General features: G+C 43.1%; 1 protein-coding gene across 3 annotated transcripts in view; it reads left to right on the top strand.

The window, feature by feature from the left end:
- The window catches only part of SGK3 (serum/glucocorticoid regulated kinase family member 3), a 69,753-nt gene that overhangs the window by 6,219 nt on the left and 47,146 nt on the right, over positions 1–16,388 (top strand). Inside the window, exon 1 of one of the 3 annotated variants that reach the window (XM_074898872.1) lies at positions 2,094–2,138. The exons of the other annotated variants lie outside the window; for them this stretch is intronic. The gene's annotated coding sequence lies outside the window, so the exon portion shown is untranslated. Of the gene's footprint in view, positions 1–2,093; positions 2,139–16,388 lie in introns of those variants that run through there. 3 annotated transcript variants of the gene reach the window in all.

Genomic DNA, 16,388 nt, shown 5'->3' with positions numbered 1-16,388 from the left:
GAAGCCTCCTCTCCTCAAGGCTGAGTGAGCCCAGTTGCCTTCAACTTACCTCCTAGAGCACATGCTGCAGCCCTTGGTGGTCTGTCTTCTGGCCTCTTCCCTGCCCTGTGTCATTCCTGCTTAAGTGCAGGAATGTTGGACATATGTATTTAAATGTGAATGTACTCAGTCTGCAAGACTGACAAAACTACTGTGTATTTAGATTATCATAGTTTAAGTTTAGACCTTTTTTTTTTTTTTGGCATCTTGATGTTAGGTATTTATGAACTGGGATCACTATCAAGCCCTAAAATATGTTTCATACCAAATTTAGTAAATAAGTAAGGACTGAGCATTCAGAAAATGAATGCTTTTACTTAAATGCTGTGGAATTTCCAGTTTATGGTATGTGTTTTGTTTTAATGTTGGGAAGAGCATGGAAGAGGGATAGGAGGTAATTAAAGAAAAAAATAACTTGCGTACTCCCTTTGGATGGGATTTAACCATACCTTGCAAAATGCATTAAGTTTATGAGTTTGCAATGCTACCAGAAACTACAAAACTGAGAAAATTTAGAACAGTTCAGAAATAAAGTCTACCTGGCAAAAGTACCCAGACTGTCAAATGTCTGAAGACAAGAGTGTTAAAGAACTAGGAGACTTCTGCTTCCTTGATTCAGTAGTAATGGTGCATCTTGATTATATTATAGAAAAAAAAAAAAAAAGTTATGTTTTCATAAAAGGGAAGTAAAAAGAGCATTTAGCGCTAAAGAGTATATAGCAGTGTTTTATGAGGGTGAAACAGAAGACGTTATCTAGAGTTATAGTAGGTGCTGACAGCCTAGAATCCAGTTTGCCTCCTGATTTTTTTTCTTTTTGCCCAAATACTAGGCCCTCCTATTTAAGTGTTTTGTTTAAGTAATTAATCTAATGGTGTTTGCTGATACAGTAAATAACTAATATAGCTTGAGCTGATACAGTAAATAACTAATATAGCTTGAGCAGTTGCTCTTACAAGGGGTTCTGGATTTTCAGGCTAGCATGGAAATTGTTAAGCAGCATTTAATATTAAACCATGTAAACTTCACCCTCGTCAATTAGCCCTCATGAAAGAGTATCTGTTGTCTTTGGAATTGTTGGGTGTAACAACTCCTTCCTGCCATCCTTCTGTTTTTAGAGCCCTGATTGAAAACGTAAGGGGTTTCTCTGTCAGGGGACCCAAAACTGTCCCTTGGTGGTGTCCCTTGAAAATCATGTGATAACTTGCAGCAGTGACAGTACATTGCTCAGGCGAGAGCGTGGCCAGTGTGCTCCAAAATTTTCAACTGTCTTAGTGTTAAGTGTTTCTATCAAGATGAAACTGTGCTGTTTCCAATGAGGTTTTACATCTTGTGTATGTGTCCACACACATTATATGTAACTCTAAAGGCATATGCTGGATAGATTGGTTTAACTTCACTTTCCTTCAGAATTTTTTTGAGGTTGGCTGCCTCTTTGGTGCTCTTTTCATGTTAACCAATACGTGATGTGGTGGATGAATAGGATTCTTTATAGAATTATCTAAAACTAGGCACTGATTTATTTGAAAACAAAGGGTTTCTTTAGAGCTAAGTTTAAGCTGGCATTGCCATGAATCCTAGAATTATTCTACATTTAAATGAGAGAACAGTGATGCACTTGTACTTGGACTTTGAACAGCACAGAGCTGTTGACCAGAGACTCGGAGACCACTGAGCAAATCTGTTTAGGCTCATTTGCTGAAGTTTCCAAGCCTACTTTTCTCTCCTTACACAGATAATGAAAAGCAAAGCTAAAAAATGCTATAAGTTGCACTGATCAATGTGTTTCGAGGTATGCAAGTTGTTCTGCTGTGTATGATCAAAAAATGTGTTAAGAACCTGAGTGCTCTTTAGCAATCTGAATGCATACTTTCTCTCTGTTTTCGTTTGGGGTGTGTGGGATATAGTGCATAGCAGCTAAACAATACCTCACTTGTTTATAAAAAACCTTGGGAAGAAGGGGTGAGAAAGAAGAAAATATTTACAGTAGTTTTCTACCCAATTAAAATCAGAAGGCAGACTGCAAAGGAAGGAGTTCAACTACAATCCAAGCCGATTAAAATTAAATTTTGCTGTTTGGATGTTAATTTACACGTTCAAGGTAATGTAAATTAAAAGTAGAAGCTTGACTTAACCTCACCAATTCCAGCAAACTTCAAATTTATGATTTATTTGGTTTTGGTCATAGCATCTGGGTGTTTAAGTGCATTTTATGTGTATTGACAGATGCTATTATAAATTCATAATCAGCCTTAAAATGTTAAACTTGTGGAGTACTTCACAAGAATAATGCCTGTCTTGCAAACATAGCTCCGCAACATGAGCTGGCTAGGATCTTCAATTAAGATGGTCTTATGTTTGATGCCCTCAGCCATTTTTCCCGATGTTTAATTACATGGGAATTCTGTAGCTTCTCTCATGTATTAAAAGGTATCTATAATTTCTGTGCAAACATTCTAATTGTATTTGTTGATATTAGTTGATGTTGGTTGTGGGTTTTTTACCCGATGTTTCATGTGTGTTTGTTTATAAAGAATTAAAATAGAGGTGGATGGAGGAATCTCGTAACATGGGGTTTTACTCAGAAATGAAGCTGTAAACTTGTCCATGTGTGCAAAAATCAGTTTGCTGTTTTACATGGGAGCATCACTTGAAGTGACCCGAAAGAAATTCTATCATCAACCACCCAGTCAAAGCCCAGATAATTATTCAGGGAACCATGTTGGATGCATGATGTGCACAGAGCAAGAAACAAAACAGTCCTTGACAAGGACTCTGAAGGCTCTGAATATTTCAGAAGCTACAGAGCAGTGGCCTGATAAGGAACAGAGTGTGGCCTTGCAGCTCAGAATCTAAACAGGCGCACACACACACACAGACATGTGCACAATTTGACCCTTCTTTAGGAAAATAAAGTTGCATCATGAAATGAAAATACGTTGATAAGAAATTAGGAACTGGCAGTGAGAAACTGGAAAGTTCTTTGTCTTGGCTACTGCTTTATGACTCAGCAGCTGGGAAAGATTGATGGCTTGGGTACTTGGCCTTTTGTTTTGGTTCTGCTATTTTACTTGATATGAGTCAGAAAGTCCCTCGACATAGGTCCTCATTTAAAGAAAATAAAGAAATAAAATATTATTACCAGCGTTCTTTTAAAGCAAATGCAGTTGTCAAATGAAAACATTGTGATGGTTTGTTACAATTTATTTACAGACTTATTGAAGGTGTCCATATGTCACATCAGATGTCAGTTAAAATGGTCAATATGCTGTCTTGAAACAGTCGGTGCCTGGTGCCTAGACACTTAACACTGTCACTCCAGTCGTGCTTGTTGCTGCAAAGTATTTAGACCTATCATTTGAAGCAAGCATTGTTGTTCTGGTCTGCTACGGTTGACATGTCCTGCTTAGCTTTCTGCCATATGGATGCCACTGTTGGTCCCTGGATTCCTTTGGTTTGGCTTAGGGTGAGTCTGTGTTACTGTATTAGTTCCGTTCAGGAGCTGGCTTTTGAATTACATCCCTCACATTTTGGTTCACTTTGCTGGGTGATCTTGAGTAAGGTGAGCTGAATTCCTTTCAGATTAAGTCAGACTAGAAGATGTTCTGCAGGAGTGTTTTTAACACCTACATCTACAAACAGATGTCCTGCCCACAGGACCAGGCTAGAGCTGGCTTGGAGCAAAACATACAAAACCTGCCAGACCAACATGGGTAGTGTGGATGCTGCATCCTGACCATCAACTGTTTTCCTCTTTGTGGATGTGCTTTTCTTGCACTGCGTTACTTGCTAAGATAGACATCAGAACAAAAAACACAGCAAGGCAAGACGCAAGCACCTGGAGCCTGCCTTTTCTCTTGACTTCAGGTGCAGCCTCATAAGTAGTTTCCCGTGAAAGTGTAACACACCTCTAAAATGACTCTCCCCGCAAATGGAAGTCTCATTTTTCATCTTTTTCTCGGTTTCTTGCCTGTCACTTGAATTCCCCCAGTATTTCTTCTCTCTGTGCTTTCAAACCACGTTTCCTTCCCCTCACTTCTTGTTTGCTACCATCTCTTTCCTAGAACATTGCTCCCAGCCATGAGGTCTCAGTATCAAGAGGTCGTATCTCTGCCCCAGAGGTGCAATCTGTCTTTTAAAACTTTTTTTAAAAAGCTTTTATAAAAAGCTGTTTTTAAAGCTCTTCCCAGAAGAATCTCTTCCAATGCTTCACTACCCTTCCATTATTTTTTTTAACGTTCCTGTCTCTTCTCCTCCAGTGTTTAACCTGAGCCTTTCCTGTGCTCATTTTAAGCTCGTTAGGACTTGTCCTATCCATAGCTGACTGAAGAGACAATCCCCTTCTCTTTGTAGTAGTCTTCCAATGTAATGGCTATCCCTTAAGTTTGTTTTTTTCCCACCTGTACTAGCTTGTCCATCCAACGTCCCCATAAGTCACGTTTTCTAGACTACTTTGTGTTCTCATTACTGTTTTCTAGGGTCGACATCTTTCCTAGGTATTCAGACACAGAGTAAAGTAGAAGCGTTTTTTTTTTTTTAATTCAGCAGATTATGCTCAGGCTTTGCATGCCAACACTTGCGGGTTTTTTATTTTATATTGCATCACAATCTTTGTCTTTCTTACAACAGAATGATATTTGTCTCTTATGAGTCGCTGTAGTCTGCTGTCTTGTTTCCCATCCTGTATTTCTATATTTGATGTTTCCTGCCTGTGGGCAGTGTCTTGTATGTAATCTGATACATGACACTCCATCCTTCCAGATCACTACTCTATCCTGACGATGATATATTTAACCTTTGTTTCTCACATCCTAAACTAATATTTATTCTTCTTGCATCTGTAGTCTGTTTGTTAAAATATCTTGAGGCAGTGTCAGAGCCTTAGTAAAGGACAGATGTGACATCTGTGGTTTCTTTCCAACCTATCTTGAAGGCCTGTCAAAGGAAGTTAGCAATGTGATTTAACAATTTTCTTTTGGCTGCTAGTTAAGATTATCTTCCAGGTGCTTCTAATTAATTTGTTCTGGATTGTTTTCTCCAGAAATTTGAAGTTAAACTGACTCATTTGGTCTCTAATATTCTTACCTGTTGATTTTTGTTGCTTTGTTTTGATTACTTTTTCCATCCTGGACACACTTTCATTCACATTCTCTCTCTCTGTCCCCTTCGCCCTGAAATCTTACCTGTCATTGCTATTACTTATGCTAATTACTTCTTGCATTTGACCCTCTCTGGTGAAGACTGATACCCTAAACATGGTAGCCTTCTGGATGTCATCTCTCATCAGTTTTTCTGTGTTGACTAGGGCAGCAAGGTTTTTTCTTGCTCTTGAACTGTAAACATATTGGTAATAAGAATTATTTTTATTGGTAACCATTTTTTTTTATTATTTGCATTATAATTCTATCTTAACCATGCTGATTCTCATACCTATGTACTTATGCAGATTTTATACTTATTGCTAGCAATGTGTTTTCACATTATATGCCTATCTTGACAAATAAGTCTTGTGCTACAACTTCTGCTGTTTATTTTTACAGGGCACAAGCACATATTATCTTGTTGTATTGTTTTGTGGATGAACTGCTCCTGTGTCTCTCCTGTTAGTAGTGTCTCTTGTGAAGTCTCCTCTCTACCTGAGTATGTTCACATTTGTCTTTGTTACATTTATGAGCTCCCTCTCCTCCGATTTCATGAGGTTTAGTCAACTTGTCTTCTGAACTGGTTGTTCTCCATTTATCTAGAAACAAATCTAAATTATCTGCTGCCTTTTGTATTTTCTCCAAGTTTTTAATTAAAAAATTGCTAGTAAATTTTATTGAAATAAAAAAGAAGTATGAGTCTAAACGACAGTAAGCTTCCTGACAATTCATGGGCCTTTGCTCCTTACATCATGTGGCTATAAGATACCACGTGTTGTTAGATTACCATTTCAGGCTCTTCTGTTTTATTTCCAAGTTGCTAGCTGTTTGATATGTAGATTTGAGATATCAAACAAATAATCCTGGTGCTGCTAAATATTTTTTAATGGCTTTGTTCTTGTTTAAACTGATTAGCCCTGTTAGTGCAAATGGCTTGTTCTTGCATTTCAGACTCTGCTGACGGCCAACCACACATCTGTCATTGTGCACAGTGGGTCTACTGTAGTGGAAAACATCAATTTAAAAAATAAAGAAAGGGCGTGCTTTCCGATTTACAGAATCACAGAATGCTTTGGGTTGGGGGAGGATATTAAAGATCATCTAGTCTAACCTCATCTCCATTTCTGGTCTGTAACCTGAGCCCATCCGTGGTTAGTCCAGATTTCATGTCACAAGTTGTTGGTACTGTACAAAGGTCAGATGCTGGATCCAAATTCTTCCAGCCATGGATTTATTTCCACCGCTTGTTACAGCAATGAAAGTAAAAATGTTTAAAAAAACCACTGCATCAGAGATAACAGTTGTGTGGCTTGATCGACCTTGGCCATTAACTGTAAATGCCTCCCTTGCTGTTTTGAAAGGGGAATGCTGTACAGTGTTCTGGTCCTGAGAGAGAACTGAGTCTTGGCACATTCACTCTTGATAACACCAATGATGGTAAAAGCTTACCATTCACTTTTTTCAAATCCAGGATAAGTGAAAAAGGCAGAAAGAACACTTCCACCCTGCTATGGGAAGTCATTCCATGCAGGATTTCCTTTGAATTAAAGCTGCAACACGCTGCTGCTCTTTGAAAAGAAAGGGATCCGGTTGTCCTAACCAGCAATTACGACCGAGGTCAGTCGATTTTGAAACTCTAAAGGATTACCGTGTAGTCTATTGAGCATGATAAGAGGGGTGTGTGCAGTAATAAATACCTGTATGTGTAAATTTATGTAGTTATCTTGGTCACTGGCAGCCACTAGGCACCTGAAGCTGCATCAAGTCCACATTATGCTAGATGTTTTGCACAAAGTTAATGAAGATGACCTCTTTTCCAAAGAACTGTGCTCTGGGTTTTATTCCTAGCTGTTGAGATAAGACAAGTCACAGCTGCAGCATGTAAAGGATCCTGAACAGACTGGGTGACAGTGGCATTCATGTGTGGGGAGAGCAGCAAAAGAGGGGCTGTGAGCAAAGAGCTGTGCCTCTTGAGGGTTGAAACCCTGTGGGTTTCATCTGGTGAGGCTAGATGACAGAGAATAGGGAAGTGAAGAGGCAAGATGTAACACGGTAGACAGATATTATCCTCCCAGTGAAGGTAAATGAGAAAGATGATACAACAAAAATGGGAAGGGTTTTTTTTTTCATTGCCTACTATTCGGTTTTAGTGTTTATGTAGTGTGTGTAACTGCCTGCAACCTTTTTTCTGATGAAGGAGGTGCCCAAAATAAAAGACTATTTAGCTTTAATATAATAATTAAGTAGGCAAAGATCTGCCAATTTGTCCTGAATACAAAATGCTTTTTTAGGCTTCTGTCTCCTTTTCTCCCACTTGCACTAACATCTCCAGCCCCATAAGGCTTACTGTGATTTTGATGATAATTTATTTGCAGCCCTTTCTATCCTGTATCTAATTAAAGATTGGTTTTAGCAAACTAATTCACTGAGCATATTGACACGTGCACCCAGATCCTCCTAGGGAGCTCCAATCTTGGTGGAGTTGGCGAGTGGTCTTCCAGACATTTGTATGTAGACTGGGAGTTCTGCTGTTGCTCTGCACACATGAGAATTAGGGCTGGGGTGCTTTTAGAAGAAAGTAAGAAGTAGCCTATTTTCTCCTAGCTGAGTAAAAAGGCTGTACTTTGCAAGTAATCTTTCTCCACTGTGGGATAATGAAAAAGACGTGCTGGAAGTTTGGAAAACTCAAGATCTCTTCCTTGTTCTACTAAAAAAAATTTTCCGTGTGCCTTGGTTGAATCTTTGAGTCTGTTGCAGGCACTTTTTTATTGCTGTTTTCATGTTTTACAGCATAGCAGGTCTTAATTTTGTTGTTCATTGGAAGCTGAATAGTCTTGGCCAAGAATATGCTGCTACTGGCAAAGAAAATACTACTTAATCTATTTATTGGGATTCAGACCTTGGTTTATTTATTTATTCTCCTTAGCCAATATTTGGGATTTTGTTTCTTTCTTTCTTTAATCTGACTTCCTTCCACATTTGTTATACACTCTGTGCCAACATACTGCAGACTTAACCACAGACCGGTGTCAGACCTATTTTTCTTTTAAGGCTCTTCAGTAAATTGACTGCTTAACTTTTCAGGTCTGGGCAGATTATCTAGCAGTCTTTGAAAACTTTTGAAATGTAAGACAAATTCCATGATTTAGGTGTTCAGAAGATACTGACTAGTATTCTCTGAAATAACTTCTTATTAGTACCTGATTTACTCCTTCGTAGCAAATTTCTCCCCCCCATATACTTGGCTGGTTTATTGTTTGTTTTTTTTTCCTTACAAAAGAAAATATCCATATAATTTTGTTTGTCTTAAAGTAGAAGAGTGGGAATTCTGCATGTTTTCCTGTCCCTTTACTCAGACACTACAGGAAGTCATGGCCTCTGCTCTCAACTTTCCTGGACATGCAATAAAACAAAACTTTATATATTCCCATGTAAATGAAATCACTAATCCCACCATTTCGCTGTTTTTATGCTTCCACAGTTCTAGCATCCACACAGGTATAATTTGACTCTATACCAGCCCATCATGGTAGGCATGTTGATGCTTTCAAGTTTGCATTTATGTGAAACATCCAAAATGTCTTTCTCTTTGGTGTTAGTTTAGTGTTTTATTTGTTCTCTTTTTGTCTCCCTCAGTTGTTGGTCCTTTTGTTAGTTGATAGAAACTCTACTGTCACTCCATTATCCCATAAAAGTGCTAAGCTGTTCTTGTTTGTGTGACTTGAGACATCCTTCTCATAAACCAGATTTTAAAATGTGGTGCTGGTTTATCTGTGCAGGTTCACAATGAATGCATATGAATATGTATATGAAAAGCTTTACTGAGGAATTATGCACGTAGGAATGCTGGAGCCAGGAGTCAGCAATCAGCCATCTTGCTTGCTCTGACTTTAAAAGAATTACATAAAAATGTGTTTTTATCCTCAGTACTTCCTCATCTGTCTTATCAAAATTAGGCTTTATTCTCGTAAGGGTGAGAAACAAACAGTGCTTGTATTTTCTGATTTTGAAGACACTTCTGAAGCAATCAGTGGAGACACATGGATGAAAGAATGAAAATATCCACAATGACCCTGTATTGGGTCTGGCTGAACTGGAATCGGTTTTCCCCTATAGCAGCCCTCACGGTGCTGTGGTTTATGCTGGGAGCTGCAGGGTGTTGGCAGCACCCTGGTGTTGTGGCTGCTGCTGAGCAGTGCTTACACAGCACCAAGGCTCTTTCTGATATTTCCCCCAGTGGGACGGGGTGGGCAAGATCTTGGGAGGGGACACAGCCAGGACAGCTGACCCAAACCGACCAAAGGGATATTCCATACCATATGACGTCTGCTCAGTATAAAGCTGGGAGAAAGGAGGAAGGGGGTGGGGTCACCCTTGGTCCTCCGAGGCAACTACTACGCGTATTGGAGCCCTGCTTCCTGAGAAGGCCCGACATCGCCTCTTCATGGGAAGTAGAGAATAAATCTGTTTGCTTTTGCTTCCGCGCGCGGACTTTTGCTTTGCTTTGCTTATATTAAAACTGCTTTTGTTTCACCCACAAGGGTTAGTTTATCTTCTTTCCCCTCTTTACCCTGTTGAGAAAACAAAGGGAAGGGGGGGGGGAAGTGATAGAGCGACTTGGTGGATACCTGGCATTTAGCCAGAGTCAAACCATCACAGTCTATTCTGGCGCCCAACGTGGGGCAAAACAACGGCAGTTTTATATTAAATGTGCTGTAGCTATAGTAGTTATTAAGCAACAAGCTCTTGTGCTGGTCACGGGCTTGTTTATTGCGCTGCTTATCTTTATTTTGTTAAGCTCGGGAACATGCTGCAAGGAATCGGGAACATCATGAGTGGTTTTATTTTGCAGGCTCCCGAGGTACTTAGTCATCCTTATGTTAGTGCATTGATACTCTTTATTAATGCTGTTCGCCTGTTGTGGGTTGTGTGGAGCTCGGTATGCTCTTGGTGTAAGAGAACGCAAATTTTGAGTGAATCGGTGCCAAAATGTGCTCTGAGGCGGCCTGTTCCTGGGTGGCAGGGAGAGTGGAAGGAGTTGGGCAGATTCCTAGGACGGTTATCACCTCCTGTAGCCTGGGATCTCACCCCTGAACAGGCAAGCAACCCCACAAAATTGACACATCACCTGATAGAGGGGTGCCTTGCCTATCCCAATGAGAATCAACAACTTCTAGCACTTTACTGGGGCCTGGCCTGTGCTTATCGAGCTGCAGTTCAGCACTCTCAAAGGGCTGTGGTTGACATGGGAACTCAAACAATAACAACAACAGAGATTGCCCCAGTAGTAAAAAAGAAACAATGGACAAGGAGAACAACAGGCCCATACCCTCGATTAATAAGGGAGGAGAAAGAGGAGGAAGAAGCTGGTCCTTCAGCAAAGGTATCAGAAGAGGGAATAACAGAACTGAAACAGGAGGCAGAAACTACCCGGTCCCTGACGTCATCAGAACTGCGAGATCTGCGGAAAGACTACTGCCGCCAGCCGGGTGAGCGGATCGCTGCCTGGCTGCTGCGATGCTGGGATAATGGGGCAGATGCTCAACAGCTAGAAGGTAAGGAAGCCCAACAGCTGGGTTCCCTTGCTAGAAATCGAGGAATTGAAAGGGGAATTGGAAAGGAGACAGCAATTTGCAGTCTGTGGAGACGGCTCCTTTCAAGTGTTAAAGCAAGGTATCCTTTTAAGGAAGATCTTATGGACCACACCCCAGGGAAGTGGGCTACTGCAGATGAAGGTGTCCAGTACCTGAGAGAATTAGCAGTGATGGAAGTCATCTATGGTGATCCAGATAATGATGAAGCCCCTAAAAATCCAGAGGATGTCCCATGCACACGGGCCATGTGGAGGAAGGTGATTAAAGGTGCGCCATCCTCGTATTCTGCCGGCTTGGCCGCAATGTACTACCCAGAAATGGATGCAGGAGAAGGACTAAGATGTACGCCAACTGTGGAGGCAGTCTCTTCCTGGCTTCAGAACTTTGAAGAGAGTCTTGGTACCTCCTCATCTCTACGGGCGAGTGCCCTGGATGTTAGGAGCTCCCCAAGAAATCATTTCTCTTCTGTCCCAGTCAGGGGGAAAGGAAAGCCAAGGCGCATGACACGTGGCGAACTCTGGTTCTTCCTGCGCGACCAGGGGGAGGACATGAGGAAGTGGGATGGTCAACCCACCTTTAAGTTGGAAGCACGTGTACATGAATTGCGAGGAAAGACCCCTGCCAACAAGAAGACATCTAAGAAGGTTGCTAATGTAGCTGGTGTAAAACCACAAGGAAGTAACCAGCGATCTCCCAGATACAGAAAGACTGAGATCACCTCCCTTGATCCTGAAGAAGGAACCTCCGGCCTGGCACGGCAAGAGTCAGACAGTGAGTACTCCGACCAAGAACAGGAATAGAGGGCCCCTGCCTCCAGCCAGGAGGAGGAAAGGGATGATCGGGTGTATTGGACAGTGTGGATTCGATGGCCTGGCACATCAAATCCACAGAAGTACCAGGCTTTAATTGACACCGGGGCACAATGTACACTAATGCCGTCAAGTTATAGAGGGGCAGAACCTATCTGGATCTCAGGAGTGACAGGGGGCTGTCAAGAACTATCAGTATTGGAGGCCGAGGTTAGCTTGACTGGGGACAAGTGGGAAAAACATCCCATTGTAACTGGCCCAGAAGCCCCTTGCATCTTGGGCATTGACTATCTCAAGAGGGGATACTTCAAAGACCCAAAAGGATACCGATGGGCTTTTGGTGTGGCCAGTGTGAATACAGAAAAGGTAAAACAGTTGTCTAATCTGCCTGGCCTCTCAGAAGATCCTTTTGTTGTGGGACTGTTGCAAGTTGAAGAACAACAGGTGCCAATTGCTATGAGGACCGTGCACCGACGGCAGTATCGTACAAACCGAGACGCTCTGGCTCCCATCCAAGAATTGATTCGTCAACTGGAGAACCAAGGTGTCATCAGTAAGACACATTCGCCTTTTAATAGCCCAATATGGCCAGTGCGGAAGTCTGACGGAGGGTGGAGGTTAACAGTAGACTATCGTGGCCTGAATGAAGTGACGCCACCACTGAGTGCTGCTGTACCAGATATGTTAGAGCTCCAGTATGAACTGGAGTCAAAGGCAGCCAAGTGGTACGCCACAATTGACATTGCCAATGCATTCTTTTCAATTCCTTTGGCAGAAGAGTGCAGGCCACAGTTTGCTTTCACGTGGAGGGGTGTCCAGTATACCTGGAATCGACTGCCCCAGGGGTGGAAGCACAGCCCCACTATTTGTCATGGACTAATTCAAACTGCACTGGAAAAGGGTGATGCCCCTGAACATCTACAATACATTGATGACATCATTGTGTGGGGCAATGAGGCAGAAGAAGTGTTCAAGAAAGGACAAAGAGTAATTGAGATTCTTCTGAGAGCTGGGTTTGCCATAAAGAAAAGCAAGGTCAAGGGACCAGCACGAGAAATTCAGTTCTTGGGAATAAAATGGCAAGATGGACGCCGTCATGTGCCATTGGATGTTGTCAACAAGATAGCAACTATGTCTCCACCGACCAACAAGAAGGAAACACAAGCTTTCCTAGGATTTGTGGGATTCTGGAGGATGCATATTCCAGGTTACAGTCAGCTTGTGAGCCCTCTCTATCAAGTGACCCGAAAGAAGAACAATTTTCAGTGGGGTCCTGAGCAGCAACAAGCCTTTGAGCACATCAAACAAGAGATAGCTCGAGCGGTAGCTCTTGGGCCTGTTCGGACAGGACCAGCTGTGCAAAATATACTTTACACATCAACTGGGGAGCACGGACTCACATGGAGCCTCTGGCAGAAGATACCAGGTGAAACTCGAGGTCGACCATTAGGATTTTGGAGCCGGGGATATCGAGGATCAGAAGCCCACTACACTCCGACTGAAAAGGAGATACTGGCAGCATATGAGGGGATTCGAGCTGCTTCAGAAGTTGTTGGTACAGAAGCACAGCTCCTCTTGGCACCACGGCTGCCTGTATTACATTGGATGTTCAAAGGAAACATCCCTGCCACACACCATGCAACCAGTGCTACCTGGAGTAAATGGGTCGCGTTAATCACGCAACGGGCTCGACTGGGGAAACCCAACCATCCAGGGATCCTGGAAGAGATCATGGACTGGCCAGAAGGTAGAGATTTTGGAGTGCAGCCTGAGGAGGTGGCTCGTGCCCAAGAGGCACCGCCATATAACGAGTTACCAGAAGATGAGAGGCGTTATGCTCTCTTTACTGATGGATCCTGTCGTGTGGTAGGAAGCCATCGGAAGTGGAAAGCTGCTGTGTGGAGTCCCACAAGACAAGTCGTTGAGGCCACTGAAGGAGAAGGAGAGTCAAGTCAGTTCGCAGAAGTAAAAGCGATCCAACTTGCCCTAAAGATTGCTGAACGGGAAAAGTGGCCAGTATTATATCTCTACACGGACTCCTGGATGGTGGCTAACGCCCTGTGGGGGTGGCTACAGGAGTGGAAGAAGACCAATTGGCAGCGCAGAGGTAAACCCATCTGGGCTGCTGCATTGTGGCAGGACATCGCTGCCCGAGTGGAAAACGTGGCTCTAAAGGTGCGTCATGTAGATGCTCATGTGCCCAAAAGGCGTGCCACTGAAGAACACCAAAACAATGAGCAAGCAGACAAAGCTGCCAAAATTGAAGTAGCTCGGCTGGACCTGGACTGGGAGCGTAAGGGTGAGCTGTTTGTAGCTCGATGGGCCCATGAAACATCAGGGCATCTTGGCAGAGATGCAACGTACAGATGGGCTCGTGATCGAGGGGTGGACCTGACCATGGAGGCCATCTCACAGGTCACTCACGAATGTGAAACATGTGCTGCAATCAAGCGAGCCACACGAGTAAAGTCTCCCTGGAACAGAGGGCGATGGCTGAGTTTTCAATACGGTGAGGCCTGGCAGATTGACTATATTGGACCACTGCCACGAACACGCCAAGGCAAGCGCTACATACTCACCATGGTAGAAGCAACTACGGGTTGGCTAGAAACGTACCCTGTAAATCATGCCACTGCCCGAAATACCATCTTGGGTCTTGAAAGGCAAATTTTATGGCGACATGGTACTCCTGAAAGAATCGAGTCAGACAACGGGACCCATTTTCGAAATAATCTTATAAACTCCTGGGCAAAGAAACACGGCATTGAGTGGGTGTATCACATCCCTTATTACCCACAAGCGTCTGGAAAGATTGAAAGATATAACGGACTGTTGAAGACTATGTTGAAAGCATTGGACAATGGGGGATGGAAGCATTGGGATATAAATTTAGCAGAAGCCACTTGGCTAATTAATACCAGAGGATCTGTTAACCGTCCTGGACCTGCCCAAACAAACCCCCTTCATACTGTGGGAGGAGATAAGGTCCCTGTAGTACACACAGGGAGGTGGCTGGGGAAGGCAGTGTGGATTGCTCCTCCCTTGGGAAAAGGCAAGCCCACTCGTGGGATTGTCTTTGCTCAGGGACCTGGATGTACTTGGTGGGTAATGCGGGAGGATGGGACTACTCAGTGTGTGCCTCAAGAACATTTAACCTTGGGGGGAAAGTAATCTGTGGGATGAGTTGTATGTTGCAGGAAGTGATGGAGGAAGTAGGAACGATGAAGAGTGAACCAGACACGTGCAATGACGACCCAAACCTAGCCGGTGCTGGAGTCCAACGGTCAAGCATACTTCTGTCCTGAGCATCTATCTTGACAGATGGAAGCCAAGACACTGAACATCTGAAGAAGTGAAGAAAGCTTATGGAATAGATAAATGAATATTATGTGGGACCTGGGCATAACGTAAATGGTATGGAATAAGGGGTGGAGACTGTATTGGGTCTGGCTGAACTGGAATCGGTTTTCCCCTATAGCAGCCCTCACGGTGCTGTGGTTTATGCTGGGAGCTGCAGGGTGTTGATAGCACACTGGGGTTGTGGCTGCTGCTGAGCAGTGCTTACACAGCACCAAGGCTCTTTCTGATATTTCCCCCAGTGGGACGGGGTGGGCAAGATCTTGGGAGGGGACACAGCTAGGACAGCTGACCCAAACCGACCAAAGGGATATTCCATACCATATGACGTCTGCTCAGTATAAAGCTGGGAGAAAGGAGGAAGGGGGTGGGGTCACCCTTGGTCCTCCGAGGCAACTACTACGCGTATTGGAGCCCTGCTTCCAGAGAAGGCCCGACATCGCCTCTTCATGGGAAGTAGAGAATAAATCTGTTTGCTTTTGCTTCCGCGCGCGGACTTTTGCTTTGCTTTGCTTATATTAAAACTGCTTTTGTTTCACCCACAAGGGTTAGTTTATCTTCTTTCCCCTCTTTACCCTGTTGAGAAAACAAAGGGAAGGGGGGGGGGAAGTGATAGAGCGACTTGGTGGATACCTGGCATTTAGCCAGAGTCAAACCATCACAGACCCTGACTCTTTCAACGGCAGTACGTGGTGAGGACCTCTTGGCTGGACATCTGCCCGCCACCCCAGGCTCCCTGGGGGAGGTGACCATGCCAGCAGTGCAGGCGTTCCCTGCGGTTCTGGTGTGCTAACGGCTGTGTGTGGGTAGGCATAAATTGGTGGCAAACAAAGAAAAAAAATGAGCAGCGTAGGCCTGGGAGAACCACAGTTATATAAAGGTGAATGATGAAACATTACTTCTGAAGTGGGTATTTTGAAGGACTGTTACTGCAACACTTATTTATATAAATGAAAGGTACATTTGAATCGGAAGCAATTTGGTGTAGAAACGTGCTAGTGACTCATCCCAAACCTGAGGGGAAACAGAGCTAGTGCAGCACAGAGAGATTTTTGAGCGCTTGCATAGTATTTGCTTCAGACTGAAGTTAAATTTTCATCAGTTAATCCAAGAGTGGAAGATATTAGAACCCTCCTCCAACACCACTCCTGTTATCATCCATTAGCATGGTGCATATTCCAGTTCAGACATCCTCACTGCCATTGCAATTGCATCAGGTAGATGCCATTACTAGGTAGTTTCCTGAATATTGCACAGATTCTGCAAAGCTCATGTATTTTACTACCAATGCAGTAACAATGTATTTATCAAGTGCTTCCGTTCATGAGATGTACAACATGTTGAGTACTCATGGCTTTACAAAATTCTTCTTTCTAGAACATAATTTTTTCTTTGCTTAATTCAAAGATTTATAAAAACATTTAATGAATCAGGTTGACACAAAGATTGC

This window comes from Athene noctua, chromosome 2, assembly GCF_965140245.1.
Source record: "Athene noctua chromosome 2, bAthNoc1.hap1.1, whole genome shotgun sequence".
Lineage (NCBI taxonomy): Eukaryota > Metazoa > Chordata > Aves > Strigiformes > Strigidae > Athene > Athene noctua.
The sequence above is the reverse complement of the archived record's forward strand: the minus strand, read 5'-3'. Positions and strand labels throughout refer to the sequence as shown.